Raw genomic sequence first — 18,235 nt, 5'->3', positions numbered from 1 at the left:
ACCCGAATGATCCTCTCAACCAACAACCTCACCAGTATCAGCTCACCCCAAAAGGGACGTCATTTCAACAAAATAACTGGGGTAGCGGAAGTGACATCACATGACCCTTGACCTCTGATATCACAGGAAGTGATGTCATATGACCCCACCTTGAAGTGACAGCACGGGAAGTGATGGAACACAACCTTTCACCACTTGAAAAAATAGGAAGTGGCATCACATAGCATTGTTCCCAAGTACACTACGAAAAATATGGTTACAACATCACTGTAATGTGATATACATTTCATACAAGAATGGATCACCATATGTATACACCATGTGTATAGTCCCATATCAACAAATTACTGTGAATGCAATCAGACGTCCAAGGCCAAATGTATATAGCACTTACGCCTAAGCGCTTTATATGTAACGAATATCCATACATTATCACCCAACTTGTGTTGGTACTCGTTTATCAATCCCAGAAGGATGAAATGCTGAGTTGCCATTGCCGGAATTTGAACCTGCAAATCACACACACACATCGCAGCAGCAAGCGCTCAACCCACTGAGCCATGTTACCACCTAGAGTAAACTGAGCTATTACATGTCTGAATGTTCTCAAAGTCAGAAAGCAAATTACACTCTGTAGTGGATACCATTAAACTGGTAACTGAGATTTAACAGCAGGCAGTTCATCTGCAGGTCTGGTGCAAAGTTGGCCACATGTCATGCCTGCGTGGATCTACTTTTCATTTAATAGTTTTTTTTATAATGCGCCTAATACCATACCTGAGTCCGGTTTCTAAGCGCAGATCCAGGGTTCGAACCTCTGTTGCTCTGCATGGTCTTGCTTCCAAGACCAGCACATTGTCCCTGTGCTATCCTCGGTTCACAAAAGGTTGGCAAAATACATACCATTGGAAGGGTTCATAACTGTGTATTAAAGAATTTAGAGTAGCGCAGGGAAAGCAGTGCACTCACACAGCATCCCGTACTCTGGAAACTTGTTACCTCATACATGCAAACAAACATCCTGAACAGCATGCCATGGAGATAGGAAAGATAGATATATTCCAACCTTCAGCCCGCCGCCGCTCCGGGGTCCAGCAGAAGACATGTCCCGTCAGATCCTGACATACTTTGTGAAGCGCCGGTGGCAGTCTGCCCCGTGGCGCAGAGAAATCGTGCAACCAGTGATCCTGCCGCTCGCAGACACTGCAGACAATCCCACCCGCTGGCTGTTTCTACATGTGCCTGGAGGCACGATTACACTTCACCCTCATCCACGGGCGATCTCGCCCACCACTTCATTCCCGCTGCGACGCTGCTTGATTTACTGTGATTGATCCCGAAGCTGAAATGTTCGAAGGAGAAAAGACCGGAAGTTATTTTACCGGAAATAACTTTTGGTTTTCTCTACCTGACATTTTGTACTATCCCCTTGCCCTCATCCCCTTACTTATCTGTGGGTGGACTACCTCCTCGTATTTGTATTTGTATTTGTATTTATTTCATTTGTATAGCGCAAACCAGGCCCGGAGGCAACCGGGCGCATATCTCGTTTGCTGCCGTCTCCAGCATCCCTCTGCGGTGCTGGTTCCCTTCACTTGCGTATATTGGAACTGGCACTGCAGGGTCCACTTTACCTTTTTTTTTACTTTAGTGAGATGGGAAGCGGGGGACATCCCTACAATCCCTGCTCACATTACAGTTAAGAATGGTGCGAAGGACAGCCCCACAACCCCTTTTGCCCTTCTTCACTGTAATGGTTTGTATGGCATATTTGTTCGAATGTTTAGGCTAGATTTGATTTTCGTACATCCTAAATTCGGTCAAATATGCCATCCTTTTTTCATTAGGTCTTATTGGTATTTCCACACCGCCCACCTGCCAAATCCAACGGGGGCAGTCCTGCCAGCTAGTGGAGATACTAGGAATACCGTTAAGCAGCACACACACAAAAAACAAAAATAAAATAAAACACAGTAAAGGGAAAGCACATGAAAATTGCACGAGAAGAGAGCACCCTTGCCAAGCTCATGTGGAACTACTAGTGTACAGCGTATGACCATTGGAAATGAGTAGAACCCACTACGAGTTACCGCTCAAGGACCCAAATATCTGACACCACATCCTGTGCATGACGGCCTCTACATGGACGCCCATCTGCCCACCGGGAGGCATACCCTGTCCATAGGCAATCCAGCAGTGGTAGTGACAAGTAAAGTGTGAGGGTGACATAAAAGATCATTCTCACCGCAACTCACACCAGGGCCATCAGTCCTGGTTCTCTGTTGGAACTGAACAACACATAGGATGGATCAGGCCGCACAAGACGCAGGGTCACACCAGGCTGAATTGGTATCCACATCCAGGGTGGAGTTCCTTCGAAAGCCCCTCACCTTTACTTTGATGCCCCAGAACGACAAAGGCCAGAGGTGGTTAGAGTGGGTGGAAGGACTTTCAAGATTTTGTTAAAGCAGCGGGGGAAGACAAGTCACCTGCATTACTCGATATCTTCACTAACCTAGCAGGGAAAGAGATTAAGGCCATCATAAAAACGATTCCCCTGGGGGAAAGGAACACATACAAGACTCTAATCGAAGCATTAAACAAGAAACTCATAATACAACCCAACAGAGATTATGATCGCTATATTTTCAACCAGTGTAAAAACCAGACACAAGAGACCATTGACAAACTTATAACACTTTTACGCCAGAAACGAGTAGACTGACAATTCTCTCAATTCTCGGACAACGAGGCCATTAGGCTCTGCGTCTCTGAAGAGTGTATCTCCTCCAACCTCAGGAAACAACTACTAAAGAAACCCCTTAGATGAAGTCATAGAGATGGCAAAGATCTACGAGAGAGTTGATGCACAGGTGGCGTCCATAGAGAGTACTCCTAGCAATAAACCGGACGAAGGTGAACTGGTGGCTACATTACAGGCACAAAAGCCAGGAGACTGACGCAACTTGCAAATCGACCACCCTACCAACAACTAAACAGGGCCCAAAGAATATGCTACAGATGCGGGCAAGCTTTCCCGCACACAGGCACATGCCTTGCACTAATGCAACATGCTCCAACTGTGGCAGAGAAGGCCATTTCCAAGCCATCTGTCTAGAAGGCAGGCCATAGGCCATTTATAACCCAAGACCAAACCGTACGAACATCTGAAGACAAGGAAACAGAGCCTATCCTCCCCTGCAAAGCAGAGGCAGACCAAAAACAGGATACACGCCAGGCTCACAGAACTACGTGAGGGCAGCTGTGGAGATACCAGACAAAGGATACAATCAAGGGGAGGATCAATCCTCACAATACACAAGTTACAGAGATGGTTATGATGACCCACCATACCCGCATTAAGGTTATGCAATAAATCCGGCAGACCAATACCTTGGGTACAAGCCCGAGTTCGACCAAGGATACCCAGTTGAATACGTGAACTTGATACAGAAAAGACGGGAAGCAATGGAAGCACCAAGAGTATCCATCAACATGGGGGACAAAATTCATGGTTTTCTGAAAGAAACAGGAGCGACTGTGGACATCATGGGGGAGTAAGAATTCCTACAGATGGCCACCAAACACACCCTTTCCAGTTTGATGGCGAGAATCTTCCAATGGGGTGCCGCCCAAAAACTACAGTCCATTGGCCATTTTCAGCCCATGCTGCTGTACAAGACTCCATCTGTGTGATGAGCGTGGCCCCCCTCTCTAAAGAATCCATCCAGGCCAAGTTTCCGAAGCTATTCAATGGACTAGGCAATCTCAAGGGGGTAATCGTCAAACTACACATCGACAACTCAGTCAGACCTGTTCCTCAACACCCACAGAGCATGGGTTTCCAGCTCTAAAAAGCAGTATCACAGGAACTGAAGCAATTACTACGCAATGACATTATTGAACGAGCCACTGGCCCCACACCATGGATTTCCCCATTGGTGGTGGTTCCAAAGATAGGGGGCAAAATTAGACTATGCATTGGCATGAGGGTCGCAAAAACACTGCCATCCAGCGAGAACTTCATCCTGGTCCCAGCATAGATGACATTTTTGTAAAGCTAAATAGAGCACCACATTTTTGGAGCTTGACCTCAATCAGCGGCCACCAGTTGGAACTGAACCCTGACCCCAGAGTCATCATGACTTTTTCAACACACAAAGGTCTATTTAGGCACAAGAGGTTACATTTCGGTATCTATTCCGCAGTGGAAATATTTTAGGAGGCCATCCGCCAAGTGATCTTTCCCATCAAATCGGGACTTAATTACAGCAATGACATTCTGGGATACGGGACTTCCCAGGAGGAGCACAACCAGGCTCTACTGGACACATGTGTGGCACTACAGGAGGCTGGTCTAACCCTCAACCTAGCCAAATGCAACAGCAACAAGAGGAAACTCAGATTTTTTGTATACATTTTTTCTGACTCAGGAATGCCCATGGACTCTTAAAAAGTCAATACCATTGCAAACCAAGCGGCCCCAGCACAGTTGGCAGACGTACGCTCATTCTTAGGCATGGCTGGCTACTGTGCCAGATACCTCACGCAATATGCCTCGCAAACAGAACCACTATGGCGACTCCTGCAGAAACACTCCATCAAGTTTCCAATAGCAAAGAGAACACCAACGTCGGCATTACCTCGGGTAGCTGCAGTCTTTGATTAAGTGTCAGGGATTGGGGGATCTCAAGCACCATCAAATCAGACAACGGGCTGCTGTTTAACGGTCATGACTTTGCATTGTTTGCCAGGCACATGGGTTTCAACCATGATATGATATGATATGGCATTTATAACGCGCCTATACACAAGTGTTTCAAGGTGTGATGAGGCAAGGGAGGGGAACAGAGGGAAGAGAGAGACAACAATCTTACTAGGCCAGGTGACATTGAGATCACGCAAGTGCAGGGGAGGGGTAGAAGGGGAAAAGTGCGAGGGGGAGGGGAAGTGCAGTGCATAGGATAGACAGTAAATAATAAAACAATAAATAAGAACAATATATAAGAAGTGCGGCCAGCTGGTGGCAGGTGCAAAGGTAAATGCAGACATCAGGTGTCCAGTGTTGGTAGGGGGCTGTAGGGATAAAGAAACAACCCCAGAGTACAAGTGTTGCCAGGGAGGCAGTGCAGGTGTGCAACTGGCGGGTAGGGGACCTGGGTCCGAGAACAGAGGGTAGCCAGGTGACCAGTGCAGTTTCAGCCAGGAGTTCAGCAGGGGAGAGGAGGAGAGAAACCAGAAGCAAAGAGGAAGATCTTGAGGTGCTTCCGGAACTGGAGATGGTTCTCCTCAATTTTCAGAGAGGCAGGGAGGCTTTTCCAGAGGGAGACCCCAGCCAAATAAAGAGATCTAATACCAACTTGTTGCTTGGAGAAGTGACTGACCCTGAGGGAGTCGGAGGCGGATGAGCAAAGAGCTTGAGAAGGAAGGTATTTAGGAAGAGAGAGTTGAAGGTATTGAGGCCCCAGGCCCCAGAAGGCCTTGTGGACAATGCACAGGGTTTTTAACTTAATCCTTGCCGCCTCTGGGAGCCAGTGTAGAGATTTCAATCCTGAAGAGATACGATCCCTGGGTTTGAGGCCAAGGACAAGTCTTGCAGTCCTGTTTTGGATGTGTTGCAGAGGCTGGAGAGTAGAGGCAGGCAGATTTAGAAAGAGGCTGTTGCAGTAGTACAGCTTAGAGAGAACCAGAGCTCTGGAGACAGTGAGCTTCTGGGGGAAGGAGAGGAAAGGAAGACTACCTCTGAGGAGGTGCAGCTGGTAGTGTCACTTCTTAGAGATGTCAGAGATATGAGGAGAGAAAGAAAGTGTGGAGCCGAAGATGACCCCAAGGTTTTTAGCCTCACAGGTGGGATCTTGAAGAGGGCCAAGAGAGGCCAGCCAGAGAGTGACAGGAAAGGAGGGAGTGGGTGTGCCGATGAGGAGGGTCTCAGTCTTACTGGCATTTAGGCAGAGATCATTGGTGGCACACCACTCCTGAATAGCAGACAGACTGTCAGAGATGAGAGAAGGAGAAGAGGTGGCTAAAGGGAGCCTGACAATGAGCTGAGTGTCAACTGCATAGCACTGAAAGTTGGGACAGAGAGCAGCATTGCGGTGGGCAAGAAGTGCCAGGTATTGGTTGAACAGCCAGGGAGAGAGGTTAGATCTCCGGGGAACATCACAGGTAGAGATAGAGATAGAGGAGAGGAAGGACTGAGGTTGGATCTGGGAGGGTCGATCGAAGAGGAAAGAAGTCAGCCAAGACAGGGCCTGATCGGTTATAGCGAGGTTATCACGGAGACGGTTGAGCAGGATGGTATGGTTGACCATGTCAAAGGAAGAAGAGAAATCAAGTAAGATGAGGACACGGGGTTTTGGAATCAAGGTTGGAGAGCAGGTCTTCATGGATGTTCCGGAGAGCAGTTTCCGTGCTTCTGGCTGCTCTGAAGCCAGACTGATGGTCATGAAGACAACCAACAGATTCAGTGTGAAGATTAAGCTAGGAGATGGCCAGATTTTCCAGATGTTTGCCCAGGAAAGGGGTGATGGAGATTGGGCGATAGTTAGCCGGGCAGGAGGGGTCAGCATAGGGTTTCTTAAGAAGAGGGCGCACAAGGGAGTGCTTCAGGGGGGAAGGGAAGAGTCCAGTGGTTGCAGAAGTCGGCCAGAGCAGGAGCCAGGGTGTCAATGTGGTCCTTGATGGTTTTGGAGGAATAGGGGTGAACCTGTTTTGACGGGACGTTCATAGATCGGACTTGTCTAGAAAACTTGTCTGGGGAGAACAGGGGAAAGGCAGAGAAGGAGGTAGGAGAGGTGGCTGAAGAAGGGACAGAAGAAGAGCAGGGAGTAGGGGAATGAGGGGGAGAGGAAGAGAGAGAGGACAGGATGTCCCGAGTTTTAGAGATGAAATGAGAAGCCAGGGCCATGCAGAGGGCCTGGGAGGGGACAGGAGAGGTAGAGGATGCAGCAGGATTGGCCAGTTGCTTGCAGATTTGAAAGAGTTCAGCCGAGTTGTTGCCACAGAGACGGGGGCTTGGATGTGAGCTCTCTTCTTGGTGCGGACAAGGAGCCAGTATTGCTTTTGGAGCAGGTGGCAGGCCAGTTTGTTAGAGGATGTACCAGAAGCACGCCATTCCCTCTGAGCCACCCTGCACTTACATTTGAGGATGACGAGGTCAGAGTCATAACAGGAGTTACACTTGGCGTTGGGCTTCAGGCGGATCCTCATGACAGGGGAAAGCACATCTAGAGTATCATATATAGCAGAGGGGAGCATGGAAAGGGTTGTGTTAGGATGCGAGTCAGCCAAAGGTGGACGGGGGGGGATGAGAAAGTGGCAGCGAAAGCCCCAACTGATACATGCTTCATGGGTCGGATAACCGAGAAGGTGGGTGGTAGTGCTGGAGGTGGCTTGGCCTGAGGGGTAGAGAGGGTGAGGTGGGAGGAAAGGAGAAAGTGATCACTCCAGGAGAGAGGAGTGGTGAGAAGGATAGAAAGGGGAAGGTCTGAAGAGATCAGAACATCCAGACTGTGCCCTGCAGAGTGAGTCGGGCCAGAGGGGAGAATAGAGAGAGAGAGACAGAGTTGCAGAGGTCGTGAAAGAGTTCAGAGGAAGGACAGGAAGCATCCAGGTGGATGTTAAAGTCTCTAAGAAGGAGGAGTTGAGTGGTCGAGTGCAGGAGGTAAGAGGATAGGTCAGCCCACTGAGAGAGGAAGGAGGAGATCTGACTGGGTGTCCGATAGGTGGTAGACACAGTAAGGAAATGGCCAGCAGAGAGAGAGAGGCTGCAGACGAGGCATTCGAAAGAGGAGAAGGCCTGTGTAGGAATGACAGAGGCAGGGATCCATCAAGGGAAGATCAGGGCTACACCCCCTCTGGAACGGTTGGATCAGGGCGCAGAGAGGATCTTGTAGCCATCAGGGAGGAGAGTGTCAAAGCTTGTGACAGTGATGGCAGTGAACCATGTCTCGGTGAGACCAAGGACATCAAGGTCAAGTTCTGTCAGGAGACGGCAGATGTCAGAGGAGTGTTTGACAGCAGAGCGAGAGTTGAGAGTGGCAATATGGAGAAGGTTGCCATCCTTGAAAGACTTTCGGGGAGGGGTACAAATCAGAGGTATGCCCTGCAGAGGTGTAGAAGGAGACCGAGGGGGGGCAGAAGAGGAGGGAGGAGAGGGCAAGGTAGCCAAGGGGGGGACAACAGGGGGAGACAAGGAAGCCGTGGGGGAAGAGAGGGGACAGCAGGAGAGGAAAGGAAATTGATGAGGCACGGAAGCGTCTATCAAAGAGGAGAAGGTTGGCCTGAGGGTCTTGGACCAAGAGGGTACCATTCAGGTAAACATTTATGATGATCTTAGAGGAGTCGAAGGGTGCCACCATTAATGGGAAAAGAAGAGAAAGGAGAAAGCACAGAGACTAAATAAAGAGCCCATAGGTCTGGTGAGGGAATCACAAAAAGGATGTTGGTGAGGGTTTTCCTGGAGGAAGCACTGGTATAGGTATCAGCGATAGGGTGGCCTGGGTTGGAGACCAGGATGTCCTTTTTAAACTTCTTACTACCAGATTTAGTGAGGAGAGCAGGATAGTCCATAGAAAAGCAGTTTGAAAAGATAGGAGAGACAGAGAGCACCATAGAGTAGGTAGGTAGAGGAGAGAAGAGGAAGGGTGTGGGAGGAGGAGGGGAGAAACACTAGGGAAGGACACAAGCAGAAACGATGGAGAGAGACGAGACAATAGTAGACAAATGGACAAGACGACAGGAGCTTAGATAATGGTAGAAAGTTTACTAGATTAATGCTTTGCTAGGAGGCAAAAACCTCAGGACAGTGCTATTTCACAATGCAATTTAAATATCGGAGGAAAACTCACCTAAGTCTGAGAGTCCTGTAAGTGGGGAAAAGGCCTAGGTTTCACAGTCCAATTTTAAACACTTTCACAATGCAATTTAAAACAACGAAGGAAAACACACTCAAGACTGTGAGTCCTGTAAGTGGGGAATAGGCCTATCAGAAGAAAACGCCCGGATGGCCCCATGCAAATGGGATAGCTGAAAGGTTTACGTACTCTTAAAGAACTATTCAGAGATCGTGACATCGAGGGCTCGCCCCCTCATCAGGCGCTCTGCAGCAAGCTAAGAGACTATAGGATCACGTCATATGAAGCCACTGGGAAAGCACCAGTCGAAATCATGATGGCCTACCAAGTAAGCACCAGACTTGTCACCATACATCTCGATCGGGCGAGAGGGACCTTGAAATTACAGGAGCCACAAAGGGGTCCGTCCAGCAGTGGCATTGGCTACCACCAGAGAATCGTCAAGAGGCCACGGCGACTGGTAGAAGAATGCTGAGCCTGACCTAAGAGTATTTGTGGGGGGGGGCGATGTTACCGGCTAAATGACACTATTCCTTTAAGAAGGACCCACCTGGGGGTGAAACATGTGGGCTGGAAGGGGCGGGGGAAAGGAAAGGAGGTCAGTTGTGCAGAGAATAAAGTGAAGGTTGGTTGCAAGAGACCCGTGTCCTGTGTCCTCCTTTTTCCTTGCCTCATAAGAAGGTAACACACAATATTCATACAATTGTAAAATATTATGTACAAAAGGTAAAAATTCACAGTTTACGAAATTAGTGAAAATTGCTTTCTGCCCTTGTGTTTTCCTGGTTTTGAATCCGGTTGCATTGCAGTGAAGGCTAGGGTCTGTGGTGTGGCTGCGTAACACACCGCACATTCGTGCAGTAAAATCCCTGTATCGTAAAGATCAACAACTTGATCAGCATCTATAATGGCAACTGATGCTTGAAATGTGTCTATGAGGAGATTGACGTCTTACTGACAGTTTTGAATGGTATACAGGGACGTCATTTCACCAAAATACTAGGGGTAGCAGAAGTGACATCACATGACCCTTGACCTCTAATAACATCACAGGAAGTAATGTAATTTGACTCAACCCCGAAGCGATGGAACACACCCTTTCACCCCTTGACAAAACAGGAAGGTGCATCACAGAGCATTGTTCCTAAGTACACTACGAAAAATATGGTTATGATATCACTGCAATGTGATATACATTCCACAAATGAATGGATTAACCATGTGTATCGTTAATATCAGTGTGTATAGGCCCATATCACCAAATTACTGTGAATGCAAGCAGACTTCCAAAGCCAAATGATAATGATGTGGTATTATAAAGCACTTACGCTTAAGAGCTTTATATAGAACAAATATATATATAATATCACCCAACCTGTGTTGGTAATCATTTATCAACCTCAGAAGGATGAAAGGTTGAGTTGAGGTGTTTCAGAACAGACTAAATCAGTGACTCAACTCCTGAAGTGTGCCTGAAATAAACCTTAATGAGTCTAGCAATTATTGAATAGACTTCCAGAAAGACAAATTATTTGTTATTCTTATACTTTCTTATTTAGGGTCACTGCTCAAAGTGTTACACTTGTGCAACCCCCTGTTTTTTTTGAGACGCCTAAGCAAGAATGCCAGTCACTCCAGAAACAAACAGCTACATGGCCCTGGACACAGCCAAGGAGCTTACATTAAAAAAGAAAAAACACATTTTTATTGGGGTAGCAAGGGAGACCTCAGGGGTCGCAGTTGCGACCCCTGGCCAGCCCCAAATCACGTCCCTGCTGGTAGGTGCTGTATAAGCCAATGAGGTTGACAAGAAAAATATATTTTTGTAACAAAGGGGTTACTGCATCTCCAATATCCTCTGCAGAAGTGGGGCTGAGACATACAGAACTTGATAAAACGCAGTTTACTTAATGATTTGCCAAATAGCACACAGGTGACCTGTGTGACCGATCTACTGCCAGTTTTGTAAACTAGCCAGTGGGCCTGAGATCCTGAAACTTGATTCATGTGGAATAGCAAATCCTCGTCCTTGCAAGCAGTTGAACATCTTTGAAGCTGTGCCTCCTCATCAGCTGCTTTGTGGTTTGCTTCGAGCCTTATTTAAAGTGATTCATCTTTTACTACACACCTGTTTATTGTTGACTTTTGCTTGCTTCGATACCGGAGGAAAGATTCTGAATTGTTTACATTGAGGAATGCACTGAAACACACACCCAAATGTAGGTTGCACACTTACAGGATTACGCGTGTTTTGATTCGGCTGAGCACGTGGTTGTCCTCAAGTTCCTTCTGTACATGAGAGCAACATTTTGGAGATATCGCTCTTTGATCTCACTGAGCTGTTTACGCAATAAGAAAAAAACAAAATGGCGAACTTGAACGTCCATTGCACTGCAGGCACGCGGTGCCACTCATCAAGATGGTAGATGTCTAACCAGCTTCTCCATGTCTGAATGTACAGTTCTGAATTCCTGTGTTCATTCACAAATCGCAAGAAACCTTGTGTAAATGCGTCAGGAAGCAGTCACATTTTAACTAACAAGATGTGCACCATAGATCGTTCCAACATTTACACAATGCAGATCCTTACACATTTGGTAACTGTTTAAAAAAAAAGAAGACTCCATCATCACATGAACATAATTTAAATATATAAATATAAACGCACATAGAGTCAGGGAATGAATGAATGGGTATACCTGTACAAACAGTGGCTGACATCTCCATTCAAATATGTTCACTATTGAGGGGGGAGGAGTGGGGGAGAACCTAAGTGTTCTGCCTGAGATGTGAACTATCAATGACGAGGGCTGTAGTTCTTGATTGATGAGGGAGCTTGAGGTAGAAGAAACAAAACAGAAAAGATGAACACCAACTTCCTGGAATTGGAGGACACAGCCAGTTTGACAAGACCAGAAATGTTTATGAGACTCGAGACAGCATTGTGGCAGTGTTCAGTATCATAAACATCGAGCTATCACCTCATGTGTTTGAGGATGATTGAGGGTCTCATTTAGCGTATGGCAGAGTGGGAAATCCGCTGGTTTTCCGCCAGCGGAAAGAAGGCTATTTAAAGATAGCTCTCCACCAGCTTCACACCTATCTTTAGTCGCTGAAAAAACCAGTGGATTTTGGCATCCGCCAAACTTTAAATGAGGACCTGAGTGTTTGAGCTCGCCAACCTGTATGTTGTAAAAGACAAGGGCACAACGTTCAAATCTTTTCAGGTCCTCAACACTAATGTCACAAGTTCCCCAGTCAGTCTATTGCCATAGAAACTCGAATGCTCCTCTCAACCAACAACCACACCAGAATCACCTCACCCCAAAGCTCCATGCATTGAATACTTCTGCTCACACTACATTGGGATGAAGGAAGACATTCTGATTCTAATACATTGCCTAAATCCCTTTCTATAGTGCAGAGGAAGTCTGACATCGAAGGTTGGGCAATGGCTCCTCATGTGCCTCATAGTGTTCCAGTTCCAATGGCCAGCTGGGATGGAAAAATCTCTGTCTAAAATGTATATGCAAAATTTAGCACGTACTGGCAAAGACAACAGGTTTGGCTTTTGTACAGGCATTGGTTAGCTATCTGCAATGCCCTCCAATCATGTTCCCTGTTACTCACACGATTGTTAAGCCGTTGCTACCTTATGGCTACCTAGAACCATCATTTGCCCAGAGGCGTAGCCAGGACTGTCTAACAAGTGGGGGCTGAAGCTTATGTAGTTGGGCCCACCGCAGTGACATTAACATCTGTAAATGCCACCACAATGCTGCTGACTGGGCATTTACAGATTTTGGATGGGCCTTGCACGCTCAGGCCCTCCCTGTCTACGCCTCTGCATTTGCCATGTATTGCCATGATGTGCCCTTGAACTCACATCACATTGTATGGAAATCATGTTCTAGGCTTTTCAATAATACAGTATATTCAGGTTCTGATATCATTGTCAGTTACTGCTATTCAAAGCCGGGTACTCACACCACTGCAATCAGAATGACCCATGCAGCCTTGAGTGCACCAACATGTGCGCTTAGTAGTACCGAATGACTATCAGCATTGCAAACAGGGTTGGCCTTCAATCCCTCCCTCTTCAATTCCTCCCTCTTCATTGGCATTTCCTTGCCTCCTACAAAACAGCCACCGTCATCCACATGATCAAGAAACCCACTGCTGACCACAAAAATCCCGCTTTCTACAGAGTCATCTGTCGTCTGCTTCTTCACTCTAAAATCTTGAGAGAGTTGTCTTCAACTGCGTTGTCCATTACCTTAAAGTTCGCTGACCCTAGGATGACTTCCAATCTAGAGTTCAGAACAAACGCTCCACCAAAACGACACTTGCCCACTGCTCTTACCCAACTTTCCAACTTCCTAACCACTGCTTACGACTCTCACCACTCCTCCATCCTTCCTCCATCCTCGTCCAACTTGACCTCTACGCTGCTTAATCCTACAACTAAGTCACTGTAACACATCCTGCAACTCTAACAGGTCATAGGCACATCTGTCCACAGTGTTTCAGCACCTGATTAAGATGGAGGTTTGGTTTTGCCATTTTAGATCCCCTGTTGGACCACCCTTCCCTCTGCCTGGTTTGATGACAGCCGGCTGAAGTGTGTCCCACTAGAAGCCATACCATGCGCGTCTCCCATGGGTGTCCCGCCTCCCTAACCCAGGCGTCCCTGTACACCAGTTTGGATGCTAATGACTGGTAACCCCTACTGTCTAATATTCTGGCTATGGTGAGTACCTATAGGCAAAAGCCTTTTCTATCGGGCTCCCTCTGAGGATTTTCTAGGCGTGCCCTCACCTAACATATCCCTGGGATTCTCAATAGGAAGGAGTGGCAGTGATGGATCATTGCTATTAGTAGAGAAGATGCACCCCTGCCTGAGTGGCAGGCTGTACATTCCACCCATGTAATTTATTTGCACTGGGAACTGTGCTGCCTGCATCTGAGCAGGGGTGCATCCCATGCTATGCATTTTTTTGTTTGTTTGTACGTAACAAACATAGCACGCAATAACGGGAGGCAGCGTGGCATCGGAGGTCTGGCCCCACCGCCTCTCATTATTGCGCTAACAGCATGCACATGTTGATTGTTAGAAGATGAGTCCTCTCTTGTCATTCAGCCTGTTCACACTCCAAAGGTGAGCCTTCCGACCCTCCATGGTGGCATGGCACTTGCTGAGGTTGCAAGCAGGTAAGGTAAGTTATTTAATGTATTATGTTAATGAAATGTGTATGTATGTATATATGTATAAATTGTGAGAAAGCTGAAGGTGTCTCACCCGCTAGTACCCGGGGATCTGTCATCCAGGTGGCCAGCACATAGCTATCGCTTTTGTATCCAATTCTTGGGGGTGGACCAGTGCGGGAGGATCACCTGGATGAGGGGTCTTTGGGGAGTGGAAGTGCAACACCAGACAGCGAGACCCGGTATGCCCTTCAATGTAACACCTTTTCCCTGTCCTACCAGGTAGGATACTAAGGTGCTCAACCCTCCCCCATTCCCTGACACAAACACTTTCTCACAAACAGCTCACTGTGAGAGAAAACAGACTAACACCTGAGCCGTATACCTCACATGTCCCAACACAAGGGTCAGGCAGAGTCAGGCAGTTACTGATCATTACCCACACCTGACTTCCATCACACTTCCCCACACGGATAAAAGACGTAGCATGAAAGCACACTCTAAGCAAGGCAAAGCACATTGGAAGCAGCAGTTGCAAGATGGCAGTTTAATACGAGGAGAAAGACGGCAAGACCAGAGAGGGTTGCAAGGAGGGAAGTTCCCTTGACCTTTGAAGAGAAAAAATGTTACTTTCATGAGCCTTCGAGAATAAGAAACATAAGACCTGGCATTAAAGCTGAAGAGAGAATCACCTGAATTAAGTACATGTAAGAGGAAAGGAACTTTGTGTTTGTTTTGATACATCAGGCCTGCTGAATCAAGAGACTTTGATAAAGAAAGAGACTTGGCCACAGCACACCCGGATGCTGGTAATCAGGGGTGTTGCTAGGTCTGGAATAGATCTGGGGCTACGCTAATGTCAGGACTGTCGGAACTGGGGGCTAGCTAGCCTTTTGGTTGTAGCCCCTGAGATTCTATCTGGGGCTACAACCAAAAGACCCGGGGCTATAGCCCCTTAAACCACCCCCTAGCAATGCCTCTGCTGGTAATGGAACTGTATCCTTGTGCCAAAGAAGCCGGAGAGTGTGCTGTGCTCGAGTGAACCGCCTTGTCCCATGCTGAAAACGTCGGGAAGGGAGGCCAACGGCCTGAACATTCTGACATATCACTTTTGTGAACACTTCTTTCTTTTTCATAAACACAACCCCCACATTATTTGTGTGGGTTTTTAGTATAGGCCCTAATTTTGAAAAGACACCACTAGGACTGTGTTATTATTATTTGATGGTCGTAGCTTGCTCCCATTTGTAGAATTAGGATTAGATAGCCATTTATCATACCCTTGTTGAAGTTCAATAGACACCCTTGAACTGTAGTCACTTATGTCTGCCTTACTGTTGATACCATGCCTTCCTTACAGCATGTATATATGTATGTATGTATGTATGTTGGTGTGTCTGTATCTTTGTATGCTTTCGTACAAGGAGTTTTTTGATGTATGAATGCACCTTGTATGTTCTATGAGAGTATGTGTGCCTGTGTGTGTGAAGGGGCAGGGCCATTCATTTTCAGGGTGGGGCTGGTGGGGGCATGGCATTCTTTTTTGCTTTAACCTTGATGCACAGTAAAGATGATTTACTGTGCATCAAGGGTAATGCAAGCCTAATAAGTATTATATCATGGCTAGACTGGCCAAGATTGGTGGCACTAGTCTGCATGCACTTTCTTACTGGGATATTGCATTTTTTATTGGACGCCTATGATATGATAAAGCAAGCTTGATAAGTGTTATCAAGTAGTTAGACTGGTATTTTTGTGTGCAGCCAATCTGGTTATTTCTTACTGTGTTATGGCATTTTTCTACTGGGCGTCTGTGATGAAGGAAGCATGATAAGTGTTATTAAAATGCTAGGCTGACACATTTTCATGCAGCCAGGCTAGCTATCATTTCCTATTCTGGCGTGGTGTTTTCTTACACAACATCTCTGATAAAGCAAACATGGTAAATGTTATTACGTGGCTAGAATGGCATATTTTGATGCAGCCAGTCCTGCTATAGATTCTTGTGGTTGTTTGGCATTTTTTTTTACTTGCCATCAATTGTAAAGCAAACATGAGAAATGTCATTGCATAACTAGACTGGCCTACATTGGTATAACCAGTCAAGATATGGTTTCATTCTGTCACATTACTTTTTTTTACTAGCTGGGAGTTCTTATATGGTAATACTGACATATGTTGGTGCAGCTTGCATGGACATGTGTGGGCATAACATGAATGGAAATGTATTTTATACTGGCATGTGTTGTGGGCAAAGGCATCATAGAAAATTAATTGGAAAAAGGTCCCCCCCCATGCACTGTTGGTGACTTGCATCTATTGGAGGTTTTCATGTGCTACCATACCAAACCAATTGCAAACTGTGTGACTTTTTTCCCAATTTTACACCAAAAGTGCTGTAAAATTTATCATTTGAAGCCTTTATTTAAAAAAAAATGCCCAAGGTGAAAACCCCTTTGAACCGCCCTTAGTTGGTTCAGGCTCTGTCAGGATCAAGTCTGATTTTGGTAACCCCAGTCTCATGTGACAACTGGGGTCTCCTTTCACAGGGAGACTTTCCCCCTGAGAACGCTGCCTGCAGATGTCAGCTGGAACCTGTCAGGCTAGGGGCTCAGGTGAAAAGTCGAGAGCAACTAGCAGAGCTAAAGGAGGGACAAACAAATGCAACAGATCAGTATCCCGTCCAACTTTGAAATGGTATAGACCACACCTCCCCCAGTTTAACACCCAACTCCTACCTGTGTTGATGTAGATGGCAGCGATTAACCTACTTGCTAGCTCCTGCCAAGGTAGTCTGGAGAGTCCAGCGTAGCAAGGGAAGAATGATAGTACAGGAAAGGTCCAGTAATGTCTTCTTTGTGAAGGAAACCTGACCCGAACGCCATGAGGGCGCAATCTAGGGGTAAAACAGGCGTGGAGTTCCAGAAAACAGGAAGTCTAAATAAATAAGACAAAATAAGTCTCTAAAGCGTAGATCTGAAGAATCAGAGAATCCAAGTTCAGTTCCAGTGAGCAAGCCAAACAAAACAAAAAAAAGACAAAAAGGCAATCCAGGGCGTAGATACAAAAATCCACTGCAGAGCACAGTCAGAGAAATCCAATGGCGGAACCAGAGTAACAACAAGCCACAGGGAACAAGAAAAAGCAGGAGAGCAGTCCGAGGGAGCGAGCATCAGAAACAGTAAGAGGGCAAGGCAGAATTCAAAGTCCAGGAAACTTGAACCACAAGGGATCTGAAGCCGGATGCAATTGACAAGGAGTACTGGGAATGAACGTCTGCTTGCTGGGTGAAGCACGATAGTTATGGAGCACCGCCCGGCAAGTTCCATATGCTTATATGCAGCCTCTTCCAGGTAGCGGAACGCATGATATGTCACATGAGTGTGGAGTACTGGGCCTGCTAGGTATTGTAGTCCGTGGCAAGCGCAGGAGCAGTCGCTTCCCCAAACACCACAGCTTATGCCACAGACCCTGCTACCTGGCTCTCGAGGAGCGAGAATGCCTTGGCAGCGGGTGGGACATGGCAGGCTAGCTTGCTACACTCAGTTGCTCCCACATATTTGGGGCACATTTTTACACTCCTCCAATTAAAAAATTCACCAGCTGCCACTCATGAATGGTTCAAGTGTGTCAATATCAGACACTATGGCTCAGCCTCTCTCTGCCGCTTTCCGTTTTCTCCTCTCCCTATTCCCACTTCTCCCTCTGCTCTACTCTCGCTCTTCCTCTCCCTCTTTTGTCCTGTCTCACTCTGATTGTCTTGCCACTCTCTCTCTTCCGTTCCTCCGATGTCCACTCTCCCTTTGCTCTTCTCTCTCCACACTACTCCCCTCTCCTGCTCTACTCTACTCTTCCCTCTCCACTCTACTCTCATATCCCTCTCCACTCTCATTCATCTCCCTTCTCCACTCCACTCTCCTCTCCCATCTCCACCCTCTCTATTCAACCCCTCCTCTTTCACCCTCTTTCATTCACCTCTTTCACTCTCTGAATCACCCTCCTTGCTCACACTCACTTATCCTACTACACTACACCTCACCCCCTGGACATGCTCCCATAAACATTCACTTTCTCACACTGTGATGAACCAGGAATGAGATGCGGACATCGAGAAGTCATGTTGATTGTTATGGACTTTTATTCAAAATGCCTTGCTGTCCCGGCTCTAAGACGTA

Source organism: Ambystoma mexicanum, chromosome 9, assembly GCF_040938575.1.
Source record: "Ambystoma mexicanum isolate Mex_15411 chromosome 9, UKY_AmexF1_1, whole genome shotgun sequence".
Taxonomy (NCBI): Eukaryota; Metazoa; Chordata; class Amphibia; order Caudata; family Ambystomatidae; genus Ambystoma; species Ambystoma mexicanum.
This window is presented reverse-complemented; position numbering follows the sequence as displayed.